The sequence below is a fragment of the Ailuropoda melanoleuca genome, chromosome 1 (genome assembly GCF_002007445.2).
Source record: "Ailuropoda melanoleuca isolate Jingjing chromosome 1, ASM200744v2, whole genome shotgun sequence".
In the NCBI taxonomy this organism is placed as follows: Eukaryota; Metazoa; Chordata; class Mammalia; order Carnivora; family Ursidae; genus Ailuropoda; species Ailuropoda melanoleuca.
The window spans coordinates 41034098-41050811 of NC_048218.1; the positions used below are offsets into that span (position 1 = coordinate 41034098).

At 34.7% G+C, this 16714-nt stretch overlaps 1 long non-coding RNA gene across 1 annotated transcript in view; it reads left to right on the forward strand.

Moving 5' to 3' along the window:
* Positions 1-6709: 6709 nt before the first annotated feature.
* LOC109490467 overlaps positions 6710-16714 on the forward strand; it is a 116778-nt gene continuing 106773 nt past the window's right edge. The window contains exon 1 of the long non-coding RNA XR_002143791.1: positions 6710-6741. This is a non-coding gene — a long non-coding RNA (uncharacterized LOC109490467). The remainder of the gene's footprint in view (positions 6742-16714) is intronic.

Here is a 16714-nt window from a genome sequence, read left to right on the forward strand (position 1 = left end):
TGAGACACTTTGACAATTATTATTTACAAAATCAATACATTTGTCTTATGTATGTGTTTTTTCAAAGTCGTTCGTAACTTGCTGACAGATGGACACAATTTTCTTAGAGGACTTTAATTATAAAGTATGTAAGTTTTCACATGAGCGATGATAGGAGGGTGTTTTTGGACTTTTTTGGAGGGTTCTTGTGTGGGGATGAGGAGAAGAGAGAATGATCTTTCTTTCCTGAGTGAATATGAAGTATATTTTATATACTAAAAATAAAAATGAATTTCATATAAAAATATGTAATAATTACATTGGAATTTTCTATATAATCTAATTTTAAAGAAAAAATATTGGGGAAAAAGGACATTATAAAGTCTAAATGTCACTGTAAAAGTTAGTTGGTCAGATATTACAGCTTTCTTATAACTACCAATTAATATTTGAGTTTCACATCACCAGTGAAAAAGTTGTAATTTTTATTTCTTTATATTCAGTAGAGAAGAATATTGCTTAACCTAGTACAGATACTTGGGAAACATTTCAGCATTAGATATGCAGTAAAAGTCTTAAATTAACTTAAATTTAAATCCAAAATTAAAGGCAATATTAATATAGCCCTTATAGTATCAAACACACACTTTGGAGAACATCAAACCTCAGATAAACAAAGATATGGAACGGTGTGAATGTTGAACAAGCCATCAGTGATTTTAGAACAACAGAAGGCAAGCTGGATCACTCAGATAAGCATTCCCTTCTCTTCTCCCCCTCTCCACCCTATTTTATTTTTCAGAAATGAAGGTGATTTCTTCATTTCCTTTGAATCAACTATGTAATTGTTGGAATCTTTACATCTCATTTAGTTTTCCTATTGTCAAACAATCATAAGCAGTTTCAGTTGATACAAACACAATAGGTAGGCTGCCCTTCCCAAGTATCCCTGTTGCTTGGAACAATGTTTATCAGCAGGGAATCGGCTCAGGCTGCATAGATAACAAGTTAATGTTCATAGACCCTCCTCTTTGTTATCTAAACTGTGACATTTTTCATATGCTGGAAAAACATACAGGCGTGCATCCAAATTGCTCATTTTTACAAATATGACACTATATCCCCCATACTTTATTTTAAATTCATTTCTTAGTTTATCCAGTAAAAGAACAAGCTTAAATGTTGTGTGTCCTTTTTTTCACATATTTTTTGTTTACAGATGCCTTTGTGCTAAGTTGAATACGATTCAGAAAGCTTATATAATTATAATCTTAACCTCAAAAGCTTTGCTTTCATTTCAGAAACACCTTAGAAAAGGTAGCTCACCTCAAACTTTATTGTAGAAGAAAACAAAATTCTGCAAAAATATTCTACTTCCAATAAATTGTCTTTCCTAAAACTATTTGCTTTCGTTTTTCTGTTGTTCGGTGGCTGTCATTGGTAGATCAAAAGTTCATAGCACTTATATTACCCACAAATATATTATTTCGAGTGCAAATAAAATGAATTTTATGTTGTCAGTTGTTTGTTCACATTCCACAACTTTGATTTCTCTTCAAAGAGAGATGGAGCTGTCGGAGATTTTCAAACCTGGAGCAAGTTAAACTGCCAGGGACCAGGAAGTTTATAGAACTTCTGTCTATTATACTGACAGATCCTCTCTAACACAACCAGCATTTCTCTTTAGGGCAGTCTAAAATTTATTATCCTGTTATGAGGGAGAATATGAAGGTGTTCCCATATGCCTTTCCTTCCCACCTCTAGTTGTATATAACTTCATCATTATTTCTTGGCCAGCCATCCAAACTACAGAGAACATTAGCAGGACAACAAAGAGGTTAGCAGCAGAGTCATTTAGTGGTTCAAAATATTTAACTGATCAAAGTAAATACATTTTCTTAAAAGAAAACTCAAAGTTTTCACAAATAAGTTGCAATCAAGCTCTGCTGGTGATTATAGGTGTTTTCTATTAGAAAACAAAACACCTTTGAAATGAAATAACTTCTGGGATGTCACTGATTAGCTGGATAGATATGGCCTTTCTCTTCTCAATGAAACATGTAATAGTATTTTCCCATCATGTTATGGGCATATGATAATATTTGAAGAGAAACTGTTATTTTAGCTCTTAAAAAGCAATGTATTTTTCTCTTACAGTGACCACTCACTCTTGAAAAGTAAAGTAAAAATATTTTCCTCCACTAAAGAAATAGTTAAATTAAGACATGTTGTATTTAGGTTTACAGTTTGTCATATTTCCTGGGAAAATTTTTTTTTTCCTATCAATTAGAAGTAGATATAATTTGCATCTTTTGCTTTTACACATCACACACATAGAGTCACACACACAGCACACTATACAATGGGCCACACTGGGGAGCCTTTTACACCAACACGTATCATGGCTAACAGTCTCATTCTGTTACAATGTGTGGCTTAAACCAGTGGGTTGACTTCTTTTAAACCCAGCACTCTCATCTATAAATTAAGGAGATTAATGTTTTCTAACTTCCTTAGCCCTCCTTAGTTGTTATGAGAAAATAGAAAAATGGCAAGCAAGTATACACATAGTGAAAACATTGAAAGTATAAGATGAGATACAAATGAAGCTATGATTATTAAGAATAATTTTTGATGACTCAGGAAGAAAGTTTTTATTTTCTCAGGAAACATAGCTATGTGTTGTAAAAACCTGCTACTCTAGTTTGATAGCTTCCAAATGTTCATTTTTCTGCCAAATCAGTGTCATCCAACCAACATGGCCTTAATGTTCCTCTCAGTTTGACTAAATTATAGACGGGCTTTTTCCTAACTCGAGGCCTCTGACCTCCTTTTCCTTCCAAAGCTTACTTTAGAAACCTTGTAAATTATTTCTCTATTCCTTTAAGATGTATGTCTTTAAAAAAAATTTTGTGCCAGTTTTATAATCCAGGAATGTCTTTCTCGAGGACCTGAGAGCCATCTCTTTGAAATGCGGTCATCAAGAAAGATAGCACCTTGGGGCGCCTGGGTGACACCGCGGTTAAGCGTCTGCCTTTGGCTCAGGGCGTGATCCCAGCGTTATGGGATCGAGCCCCATATCAGGCTCCTCTGCTATGAGGCTGCTTCTTCCTCTCCCACTCCCCCTGCTTGTGTTCCCTCTTTTACTGGCTGTCTCTATCTCTGTCGCATAAATAAATAAAATCTTAAAAAAAAAAAAAAAGAAAGCACCTTTATATCCCATTTTTTGTGGGAGGGTTGCTGCCTTGCTCTAAGTTGTAAAACTGCCCTCTGTCATGAAGATAGGAGAATGTTTACTCATGTTACCATTAGCAACAGCAGTTATAGGAGAAGGCCTGTGATCTCCCCACTCACTACTTGTTTCATGGGTCATCAAAAATTATTTTAATAATCATAGCTTCATTTGTATCTCATCTTATATTTTCAGTGTATTCACTTTCACTATGACAATGGTGCTGGGTATTGGTTGGAGGGGAGGGAAAAACATTTAAACCTTTGTATTTGTGAAAGGACGTTGACAGTAGTCATATTCCTTATTTTAGAATGTCCAGTTGGCTTGAGGATAGTAAAAAAATATCCTTTTTTTTCTATTATAAAATGTGTCTTTAAATTTCTAGTATAATTTGATGAGGAAAGTCACTGTTTTATAACAAGCCCCAATATTTTAACAGAATCAAGTGACATTTAGAATAAAATAGTAGTTGAGACCATGGCTATGATTTTGGAATGACTAGCATTCCCTTTTATTTGAACCAGCACGTCTTTTTCACACCTGGTGTTATTTGTCTATTTCTTTAGTAATGAAGCCAAGGGAAAGAACAAATACACAGGTATATTTGTACTGATTAAATAGTTCAGGGAGGGTGTTTTCAGCAGAAAGATTTTGGTAATTAGCTCTATAGATCATTACAATAAAATCTGAGGAATCTGAGTGGAAAAGATTTTTTATTTTTATTTTTTTAAGATTTTATTTATTTATTTGAGAGAGAGAGTGAGTGAGAGAAAGCATGAGCAGGGGGAGGGGCAGAGGGAGAGGGAGAAGCAGACTCCCCACTCAGCAGGGACCCTGGGATCATGACCTGAGCTGAAGGCAGATGCTTAACTGACTGAGCCACCGGCACCCCAGAAATTTTTTTTAAAGAATTGGAGAAAGGATAACATTTATGGAGACTGTGAAAGGAGCTTCCCCCCACCCCCACCAAAAGCCATCGGTCTTAATGAGAAGTGATGATGCTTTCCTTACTCCCTCAATCCCCATTTTGTTCAACATAGTCTTTGCCTGTGTATCATTTCATATTCAGTTTCTGTTTTGACTTTTGCTCTTGACCCAAACTTTCAGCTAATTGAATATATTAGTGTTAACTAGAAATAGAGCAAACAAGCTACCTTTCCTTGATTAAAAATTACTAATTTTTCTATATTGTTCCATTTACTAACACAGGAAGTTTATTTTACATGAGGGTTGATTTAGTAACAAAAATGGAATCAATAAACTGTCCCAAGTAGTGTTAGAGTTCCCGTCGTCTTTATGTTCTCTGAGTTTTTATTTGTTTTTGTGTGTTTGGTTTGTTTGTTTGTTTTCCAGCTAGAATATTTTGTAGCTCACCTCTTAGCCCTAAAGTAAACAAACTCTTTGGATCCAATACCAACCCTGAACTTTCAGTGAAATGTAAATTGTTCCATGCTTTTAACACATAATCCATTATTGGACAGTCTGGGTACGGATCTGTTGCTTTACCCAGTTCTGGGGCAGCATAAAGAGGTTTTGGGAGATTTCTATTTCTCTGACCACCTTGGAATAGTCTGAAAATAAGTGAAATCACTCTTAGGAATTCAAAGCACTATTAAAATGTAAGAAATTTCTTGGTTTTTTTGCCTCTTTTGGGGTATATCTTTGTCAGAATGAGAACTAAAAGAGCTTTGTTTATTCTCCACCCCCCACCCCGAATGTTGTTAACAAAGAGGATTATAATAGCAGAAAATTGAACATATTAAACAGAAATTTGAGTACCATCACGGCAAAAACTGTGCTGCACAAAATGAAACAGACCAAGAAGACCATATTCAAGGCTGCCATAGGGAAGAAAGGCCATAGCGGAGTCTGAACCCAGCTTTGCTGCGACAAAGCTCGGGGGAGTGTTTAAGCGCAGGGGTGAGCTAGTGGGAGAATACGGGAGGACATCTGGGAGAAAGTCCACCAGTGATACTTCCAGGACCTCGAGTTATTTATGAGTTTGGAATTATTATTCCTTGTGATTCGGCATCTGTGTGTGCTTCTTGACATTGGGCTCCTACCCTCCCACAGGTACAGCACTATCTTCCTTCATGATTACATTTTGAAAAGCACCCAGATCCTTGAGAAAGACTTTCCTGACTTGTGACACTGGCAAGAAGCTTTAAAATGTATCCATATCTCAAAGGGACAGAGAAAGAATTTACAATTACGAAGTTTCTAAAGTAAATGCTTCAAGGAAGGGGAGGTCAGGGGTGTAGAGTCAGGAAGAAGCCTGTCTAAAGTTCAGTCAAGCTGAGGGGAACATTAAAACCTTCTCAGTAAGTACATTGAAATACTATAGGACATAAAGAACCATCAAGATATTTAAGGATGTATTTTTCTTTCAGAGACAACATCAGGAAAGGCAATAAGTCTTCTCATAAACGATCCCTCTCTGTAACCATTGTAACACAATCCTGAGCTGGATCTGTTTCAGTTGAAAGATTTCTTTGTTGAACTGAAACTTAGTGACTTTATATAGGGCATATCCAAGCTTTGCAGTTTAGAATAGCTACCAGAGTCACTTAATTGTCCATATGCAGCTGCTCAGGTATAAAAACTGGAAGGACAGCTGATTTCAACTGATAGCAGGTTAAATAGAAGCTTTTAAATCAACCAAAAATCACTTAACAACTTTTTGTTATTCCACTAGACACATGGTTAAGTATAAAAAGTCACCTTATATTTTCTCTTAAACAAAAAGACCTTTAAGCAACTTAATATTTTCAAGTATTTAAAAAAATAGTTCACTAACAAAAGATTGCTAGAAGTTTCTCCTTACTGGAATTGAGAGACAGAATTACATTATCCTTCAAAAGTCTTGTCCATGTTTAGTTTCTATGAAAAAAAGAAAAAAAGGAAAATTCTGTATTATTTTTGTTTAGCTGATGAGCCTGTTGTCCCATTGGCTAAGTTACTGTCCTTGTGTACATAGCTTTAGAGGCAGTTTGGAGAAAGGTGGACATATACCCAGTTGCAGTTGTGATTTGAAATCTCTGAAAGCCAAGTAAAATGGAATAATGCAATTTTTTTTTTTTTAAAGATTATTTATTTATTTATTTGACAGAGATAGAGACAGCCAGCGAGAGAGAGAACACAAGCAGGGGGAGTGGGAGAGGGAGAAGCAGGCTCATAGAGGAGGAGCCTGACGTGGGGCTCGATCCCATAACGGCGGGATCACGCCCTGAGCCGAAGGCACACGCTTAACCGCTGTGCCACCCAGGCGCCCCAGGAATAATGCAATTCTTTATATTCTTTAGGTACGAAGAGATAAATCCTCCAGGATTAAGTTCAGAAGGCACAAAGAGGTAAGATTTTGTTTCAAAGAAATAAATGCAAAAGATAGGTTTGCAATGGCAACCATAGTATTTTAGACAAAACTCTGGGTAAAGTTATCTTTTCTNCGCCCCAGGAATAATGCAATTCTTTATATTCTTTAGGTACGAAGAGATAAATCCTCCAGGATTAAGTTCAGAAGGCACAAAGAGGTAAGATTTTGTTTCAAAGAAATAAATGCAAAAGATAGGTTTGCAATGGCAACCATAGTATTTTAGACAAAACTCTGGGTAAAGTTATCTTTTCTAAAAAAAAAACTAAAAATTAGTCAAAGAAATAATGTTACATAGTGAGGAATTCTAGTGGGACTATAAAAAAGGAAGATAAAAATAGCAAATCTGAGAATTTTTTTTTTGGTTGAATTCTCAGATTTGGTATTTTTTTCCCCGTGTTTGTCTAAAATCAGCCACTTGAATGAACAACAAGATAAGAACATTTCAAATGAAACATCTGAGAGAATACAATTAACTTTCTTTAAAAATTCCACATATGAGGGAAAGTAGATCTATGAATATGATCTAATTTTTGAAAATCATTCTTTAAGCTCTTTTCCATTGAACTGACTGGAAATATTCTAATCTCATAATACTGCATAACAGAATTTATATTTTTATCAAAGCAGACTTTTTTGGTAAAATAGTGTTAAATATTTGGTAGCTTTATATTTATCTGATTCTAAAATATGGAAAACTCTTTCTGAATCATGGTTCTAATTCAACATTATTATGATATAGGCAAGGTTACAGAAAAAAAAGCAAGTAGTCTAAGTGATTCGAGTTACAAACATAAACTCTAGTTTAGCGACAGGTAAACATCTTTGCAGATAGAGTTGTAATCAGGTTGTAAGGTGAACTAGGTGTCCAGTTACGGGAAGGCAGGCCCATGCTGTGTCTGTGTGACTCTAGTTCAGCAATTTGGCCAGGAAAAGTTTAGCTTCAGCAGATTTACCTTTTCCTTAAGAAACAGGGAAAACTACTTGCTTCCATTAAGAAATTGTACAATATAAACAGGCTTTTTTTTTTTAATGACCTCAGAGGAAGGATTCCTTCCTTCCTTCCTTCCTTCCTTCCTTCCTTCCTTCCTTCCTTCCTTCCTTCTTTCCTTCCTTCCTTTCTTTCTTTCATTATGTTATGTTAGCCCAGTGATGGGTATTAAGGAGGGCATGTATTGCATGGAGCACTGGGTGTTATATGCAAACAATGAATCATGAACACTACATCAAAAACTAATGATGTGCTGTATGGTGACAAACATAACATAATAAACAGGCTTTTTCTTAGAGGTTGTAAGGCTGTTGTATTAGTTTCCTATCCCTGCTGTAACAAGTGAGCACAAATGGAGAGCCTTTAAAAAGCACATGTTTATTATTTTATATTCTGGAGGTCAGAAGTTTTCAGTGTGCTGCATTCCTTTCTGGACGGCCATAGCCAGGGAGCCTTTCTCGCATGCCCCATCCTGACCCTTACTCTTTGGCTGCATTCTTTCACATTTAAAGAGCCCTTTTGATTACCTCATTTCCCACCTGGATAATCCAGAATAATATATTTTAAGGTCATCTGATTAACAGCCATCTAGAAACTAATTAATGCCTAATTTTTTCTAGCCACATAACCTCACATATGCAGATTCTGGGGTGTTAGGATGTTGACCTCTTCTGTGGAGACCATTATTTTTTCTGTTCTTCAACATGTTTTTAACTACCCCTAAACCTGTGTGGACACTCCCCACAGGTGTTTGGAGAAGATATAACAGCTCCAGCTGTTCTTAAGGAACTGATCCTTTTTCACCAAGCTGTGCTGGGGACAGGGGTGGACCATATTCTTAGTGTTGTTCAAATTAGGAATCATTTTCCTCTTCCTACAAAGATGGATTACTTAGGTGATTTCCATTTGACACAGGGAGGGGATGACGATCTCCAATCTAGAGGGTCTGGATTCATTACAAAGGCAGGAAAATGATGGTGGAATGTTGTGTGATGGGCAGTTGTTCATTTTCCAAAATAGTAGTATTCACCTCCTGTGACTTCGTTCTGCTTTGAGAGATGACTGGAAATCCCTAGGACTTGGGTTTTGATAGTGTAAAAATTCATAGATTCTGATTATTATTTAATTTTGACTCCTCCCACATTTCTTCTTTCCTTACCTTAAAGATCCCATGTGTATCCCATACACACACATTTCTGATATTTCTCCATTTTCTATTTTTATTTTTGGGATAGTTGCTAAACAAAATGGAAACAAACATAAATGTATAAGGTCTCAAATAACAACAATAACAACAAAAAGTTCAGGGGAGTGTTACAAGCTATGAAAAGCAAGAGATATCCTAGTTAAAACATTATTTATTAAAAGAAGCTATCTTTCTTTAATTTCTTTGTTTCCTACATGAGAAAATTGAGGTCATGTTAAATGTCATGTCCAAGTTCTTGCGGCAAAGAAGAAACCTAATCAGACTTAGAACTCAGTGTTCTTAATTACATGCAGTGCTCATCGTGACAAAATATCAAATAAGTATAAAATAAAAAGGGGAATGGGAGGAGGTGTTGAGAAAGGCTTTGTGGTTCAGTGCTCTTTCACAAGTCAATGAAATTCCAGTAGCACTGTTTCAAATCTGATGAACATCATATAAACCTGTCTGCATTTGATAAATATTACCATTTTGAAATGAGTCCTTTAATGGTATTTTCACAAGCTGTTAATGGTTGTGGTTGAAAGAGCCTACCTCACATAGCCTCATGTGTCATAATTCATGCCATAGTCACTGTTTTTTTCTTCTAGGTTGATGGCCTCTTGTTGACTTTAAGTATAGCCTGCCTGCTTTTTTTAACCTTACATTTAATGTATCACACTGCGTGATATGATTACACAATACTGAAAGCCTGTGGTCATAAATGCCACTTCTATAATTATATAACCTGCTATCCTTCATATACAGAAAAGTTGCAGAAACAGAAACAGTTGAGCACTTATAGGCATGTAGCACATGTTCCTTTCTAGCATTATTTATGTGCCATAAAAGTTGGAATTTGTGAAACTGGAGTTATAGAATTAAAAATGGAAGGTGGAAGTTCACTGAACATGAAACTTTCTTGAAAATGAATTGTTTCTACATAAGAAAGGTAATGGATCAAAATAATTACATTCTAGCCTGACAAGGACTACTCACCTTCAAAATGAATCAATAGATGTGTATTTATTAATTGGTAGATAGATTATGAATGATTTATATAATATAAAAATGATAATTATTTCCACCCCTTTTAATGGTACTACCATTTTATCAGTTTTCATTGTCAAATCCACATAACGGTAATTATAAATTTGCATGCAGATAAGCATTATTTCACCACCCTTACAAAATTGCCCTTTTCATATTTTTGTTAGCATATGCTCCCGTGCATATGTTGTCACAGACATTTAATGATATTAAACATAATGCATACTATGTTTCCAAAAAGACATTACATGCCTAAATTTCTCTCTGGTGGCTGTTCCATAATTTATGAAACTATTTCCCCCCTGATTTCGTATTTGGTTAATCTCCAAGTTTTGCTCTTAGAAATAATTTTCTATTGAAAAAATTATTGTAATTATTTACATTATTAAAATGGTCCTTTTATGTAAATGAGTGATTTCTTAGGATACATTTCCAGAAAGCAGGTGACTAAGTCAAAGAGCATTATTTTTTGTGCCTTTTGATTCAGGTTTAGATGTTGATTTTCTATTAGTGTTTGAGGTAACATGTTTTACCTAATGACCTATTACCCCTGTTTAAAAAAATCAGAGTAACATTAAATTTTAAGAAGAAATGTTTGCATTTTCTGTTCATACTTTAAGATTGGAAACATAATATTTATAAATTACAGGATTAACTGTAGGAATAGAACATGAAGAGAAATATTATTTAGTCTATATGTAATCAGGGTTGATTTATTTTTGACAGAATAATTATGAGCAATGCATTTTTTTATCACAGGTATTCTGATTATAGAATAGAACGGAAAGAGTATTACAAATTTACTGCAAAGAATATTTAGAATAAAATGATTTAGGACTTACAAAGACTCATTAAATATTAGACCAATTATCAAGATCTTAAAAGCAAATGCTAATTTGGGGGAATTTATGAAATAAAGCAGTGTGGTATCTGATCACTCCACTGCTTGAAAAAAACATAAGAGAATTAATCATCTGTTGCATGTCTTGGGGAAACCAGGATATATTTTCATAGTATCTTGCATGATTCTGAGATTAAAATATGGAGATATTTTCATTGGGGATAAAGATTGCTGTTTTTTTTTTTCTTTTTTCTTTTCCTTTCCAATTTTAAGGCCTGATCATTATGGTGGGTTAAATAGATCCACTTAAAAATCTCCATGGGAACTGGTAATACTGTGTGACTACATTTGTCTGTAATTTTATTTAGCTAATTTCCCTGACACCTACTTCTTCTACTGCATAAATTATAAGTCCCCTCTGGAACCATTAGACAAGCCTTGAAACAAATGATGGATTTTTCTATCTACCATCAATAAGTTAACCTAATGTAGATTTTTTTCTGTTTTTCTTTAAATGGATATCTGCTGTAAATTTTCTATTTATATGTCTATAATCTGCTTATTCCAAAGAGAATTTGAAGTGACTATGTGTTATTTATTGATAATGCCAAGAAAAGTTTTGTAGCTTACTTGGAATATTCAAAATCTCCCAGAGGTAAGAAAAATCCAAGTTTTGACATCATGATGGTGAAATGGAAGGATGACCCTAAAGTTCAGCTCATTTCCTCTTTGCATTTACCAGGATCAGGTTTTGTATTAATTGTACAAGAACACGTGATCATTTTAACACTAATTATTTAGGCTAATCAACATGAAAATGTATCAGTTTTGACATAGTTAACAGCAAGAGTGTTTTGAGTTTCTTTTTGAATGTTTTTGTTCATGTGTTATGTTAAAAAAAATCAACAGAGTAAATTTAAAGATCTAATTGGCTTTATTCAGTGATTTATGAACCAGGTTAGCGGTCTATCTAACAAATGGAAGGGTGCTCAGAGGAGTTGTACAAAATGGAAGGCTTTTTTATGGGCAAAAATGGTGTGGACAAGAAAGCTTTCAGCGAAAGAAAGGTTTCAGACAAGGTAACCTTCCCTTAGGGGGAAGGGAGGGGAATTTTATCATAGGGATTATCTCACTAGAGCTGATCAGGAATATCGACTGATTGGTTTAAAATTCCACTCCTGGGAGAGGCTGAAACTGTAATTAGCTTCGGTATAAAGTCTAGGTGGGGCTTAACTAAAGTAACTCCATTTGGGGCCTGGTGTTTCATTTTAACAATTAGGTTCTGTTGTCTGTTCCTTTGTCAAAATCCCTACGTTCTATAGCTTATAACTTTTAGCCTCTACCTTATATCTTTTAGCTTTTCTCTATCCTTCCATAATTCTCAAAGCTATTCCTACTCTCTCTCCTGCCTCTGGAAAACTATTTTAAAGAATTTGAGCCTGAGAAGGATTTAAAATCTATATTCTGGGAACTTCGGAGATAAAGGGAAAAGCTCATGTATGATTGGCAATCTGGGCTGAAAGGGAGTGGATGTTCTCAATATTTACTACTGAAAAATTATATTCATTATAAAAGAAAGTCTTTTGAATTTTGACAGGAGCTGTTTATTATGCATATAGTTTTGCTGTAGTCATGCAATCATGAATGGTATTGATGGCATTTACTGACCCATGTACTTTGCTTTGTCTGCTGAGATGGAAAGCCAAAAGCTGTGATAAAGATATTTTACTAAAAAGCCCAAAGAATGCTTTTTAGAATTGTAAGAATCTCTTTATCTCCCATTTTTAAAAGTTGCCTCTTTATTTCCTGTCAAAATTTAGTAACAATCAGAAAAATGAAAGATTAGGTATTAGAGTCAGGACCAAAAGAGTTTGCATGTAATTGTCTTACTAGATATATAGGAAATTTTTTTAGTCCTAAGTTACTGTGAACACACCCTTTTTCAAATCATATTTTGAGTGAGAATGAACCCGTGTGTTATAGCTCTTTAATTTGTGTATTAATAATAGTATTTTTTCATGTATTATGATGATTATTCTTAATATTATTTTTAAAATATTAAATAATACAGTTTAAAATATTCTTCAAATAAATATTAATCTTAGTATTAAATCTATCTTCAGTAATGCCATTTTGCTCTTTGGCTTTTTATATCTAGGTGCTTGATGGGTGTCCGTTGTTACCTCCTAAAAGAGGTTGATGAGATTTATATTCTTGTGTTTCTTTTAGAGTTCAAGGATACTTTTAGATATGTAAGAGTTTATAAATTGAATTGATTGATTCATGCTTTTTCATAAAAGCTTATTTTATAAAAGTTCAAACAATGAATGTGTGTACTATTTACGACTTTCATCTATTTACTGCAGCCTGTTTATTATACATTCAAACATTTGTTCAGTAATGTGCAGAGTCTTTACAGGTATTGATTTGCAGTTGCACACCGAAAAAGCAGTTTGTTATCCAAGTATTTTGTTTAATTATATAAGGCTATATCTTTGTCATAGATGGATAAGAATTAACTTTCTGAGACCAGATAAATCTAGCTTCAATCTCAACCCTACCCCAGCTCACTCTATGACCTTATACAAATTATTGACATCTCTTTAGCTTGTTGTCTCTAATTTATATAATAGTAATAAAAATACCCAAGTTATGGTCTGTTTAAAGGTTTAAATTAAAAAATAAAGGTTTCAACAAAATAATTCTTTTTTTTTTAAAGATTTTATTTATTTATTCGACAGAGATAGAGACAGTCAGCGAGAGAGGGGACACAAGCAGGGGGAGTGGGAGAGGAAGAAGCAGGCCTCACAGCAGAGGAGCCTGATGTGGGGCTCGATCCCATAATGCTGGGATCACGCCCTGAGCCGAAGGCAGACACCTAACCGCTGTGCCACCCAGGCGCCCCTCAACAAAATAGTTCTTGATGATTAGGTTCTTTCCATGTGTCGATATAATGGTTGTCATTTCCCATACAACAAATCAGATTAAATCAGACAGTATTTTCTAAGTGGAGGTTTTCTAATCCAGAAGCTCTTCTATGTAGACCTGGGTAGCATCTGGCCTTTATTCCACTTAAGTTTTATCTTGTCCTTGCACAAGGAGACTATATTGCCTCAGTGAGTGAAAAAGTGACTGCACATAATACACTCTTTGGTTAAGGTTTGTGTTTTCTTAGAAACGCTACCATCCATTGATCCATCATCATTAGCTCAATAATAGCCAGCATTGACTACAACACTCGGGTTTAGTTCTGTAAGGATTCAGGTGGCATCAGGCTTCCTTCAAGGATTTGAATTTCCCATATCTTCGCAAGGGATTTCGTTCAAATGAAAATATGCTATAATAGAACCTCAATCGAGATTAAGCGTTTGGAATAGTTCTGAGCACAGTGCTAGACACGTATATATTTGTGGAAAAAATAGAGAACTGTAGTCATTAAAAAGGACTGGGAAATCAAGATGTTTTTGCCTTTGTACAGTTAACATGAGCGAGTCTAAGATCCTTCACAAATAGGAATGAAATATTTTCTAGACTTCTTTATAAAATAATTCCAAATGTTTTCACACAAGTAATTAGAACTGTGGTTTAAATATAAAGATCTGGTTCTGTTTGTGGACTATTTGTTACCAAATCTGAACCAACTCATTGATTAAAAGGACGGCAAATAAATCCGTATTTAAGAAATGGTTGTAGAGGTGCCAGTAAAGGGGTTTGCCGAGCAAGAGCAAGGGCTTGATTCTCATTGCAGAAGCAGGCTTCTGTTTTTATAACTGAGTTTGAGGCCAGGTCCTGAAAGCCCATTTCAAATAAGGACTGTGTTATTAGATGACTCCTTGATAGAAACTCTATGTGAGACTTTGGGTCACAATTGGACAGGTCTGCATTTTGACAGGTAACATATGATTCAACTAAAGATAGTCCTGACTCAGAAAACTAGAAATACACTTTCGTTTTGTGCTGTCTGTAACAAAACTAATTTGATAAGGGAATCGGGGGACACTGCACGGACGTCATTTCACTTATTTTAACAATCCCTTTTTGTCTAGTCTTTTGAAGATCTAATGTCTGAAAACTTTTTCTTTGTTGCCAATTTTTCATAGCGACTCTTAATTAACAGTCAGAGATTTTTTTTTTTACCCTGTTATATACATGTTAGGAAAACCTACAACTCTAAATTAGCATGTATGTAAGTCTTAGACTGAGCTAATCTTGGACTTCAACTGAATTATTAGAATTCTGACAGAACGCTTTGCTTTCAGTATCTAACATTTAAGGGCCTTTTTAGAACCAGGCTTAAGGATGGGAAGGAGGATTAACAAGGCCTGAAAATGCTGTAAAATCTCTCTTACCCAAAGTTTAAAAGATAAAAGTGGTTGATTTATCCACATATGAATTTATTAATCAGACTTGTTTCCCCCAAACACCTGCATGAGATGGGACGTTTGCTGTGATTGGCAGGGGGCAGTGAGGTGTGTGGAGCCCTGACTGCGTGGAGGGAGGTGATGAGCATCTGTTCTATGATCTGTTGCAGTCCTACCTGGCAGAAGGCTGTGTGGTTCAGGGACTCTGAGACTGCGACGGTAGTCTACATTTCCCCTCTCCTAAAGCACTACCACTAGCAAGAAGGAAATGGAAGACAGAAAAAAAGCGTTAGAAGACGAGTAGTCAGATCATTCTGTAGAAAAAAAATATGAAACTGTACTCCAACTTTCAACTTCAGTGAAGCATTAAATACAAATTCATAAGCAGTGAAGTTACTGCTACCATCATTTGCCTGATCAATTTCACTGAAGAGATTGAGTCACAATAAATTTGGAGGGAGAAGAGAGGGTGGTGTTATTAAAATGGCTGAAAAATATAGAAATAGATTTTAAAATATTTACGTATACAGATATTCACTTAAACACACATACGTGCTTGTTTTTTGACCTTTACTCTTTTCAGCATTTTTTAAAAATAAATCCTCACCTTTCCTTTTCTCTCAAATTATTCTCACTGGTACTACAAATCATCTCTAAATCCAGTGTGAGTGTCTTAACTGTAACCTCAATCTAGCTGATTTATCGATAGGCTGGTTTTTTTCACCTATGATTGCTTTCCCCCGTTTCTACTCTGGGAATTCACGGTTCTATTTTCTTTTGATCCTCTTGTTTTTATCTGACCATTTGTGCCGCTTTGGGCTGAGTATCTTTATTCTTTCTTTTATGAATTATAGTTATCTGTAGACCTGACTTTTTGTTAAATTTTTTCTTGTCCTTTAGGACTCAACACTCTTTGTCAGTTATAATTTGGACAACATCAGTCCTATACCACATTGACTGTATGATTGTACCCAAGGAAAATGATTTCTGGCAAAGCTTCAGATGGAAGAGTTCTGTTAAGTGGTGGCAAATATTAAATTACCAATACTAAACAAGATGATCATTATTCTTGCATATATTATTTTGGATGCAATTGCCAGCACCATGAAAGTAAAAAATAATAATCTTCAAAGTAAGAAATCAGAATAATAATCAATAAAAAAACTAGAATTCCATCAACATACGTATAAGGCCACAAACTAGGCAACCAATAAAAATATGACATCTGAATGAGAAAATGCTGGTTATAATACAATATATTATAATAAAAACCTTACCATAATGTAGCTTCTGATGCCTTGTTTCCACCAGAAATTCCATGAAAAATACAGAAATCAATAAAAAACTCTACTGTATTCCTTTAGCTTCACGTGTAATTTAACAATTTGCCTTTTCTGAAAGATATCTGTATTTTTCAATATTTTAACTAATCAGCTTTTATATAATCTATGTTGAATTTGAAAAGATTGTGTTGGAAAATAAACTCATGAAGATTCTTACTATTAATTTCTTACTCAGAGAATGCTTTTAACATCTGTTAAATAACCTTGAAATTTTCCTCTTTAAATTAAATATTCCTTCGGTAACTAATTCTACAAGCTCGCACAAGGGATGAAATGAATTTTTTCCCCAATAAATGCATAAGATTTAGGAGGAAGCACCTCTATTTTTATTACGGACACACTTTCTCATAAGGACAAAAAATGT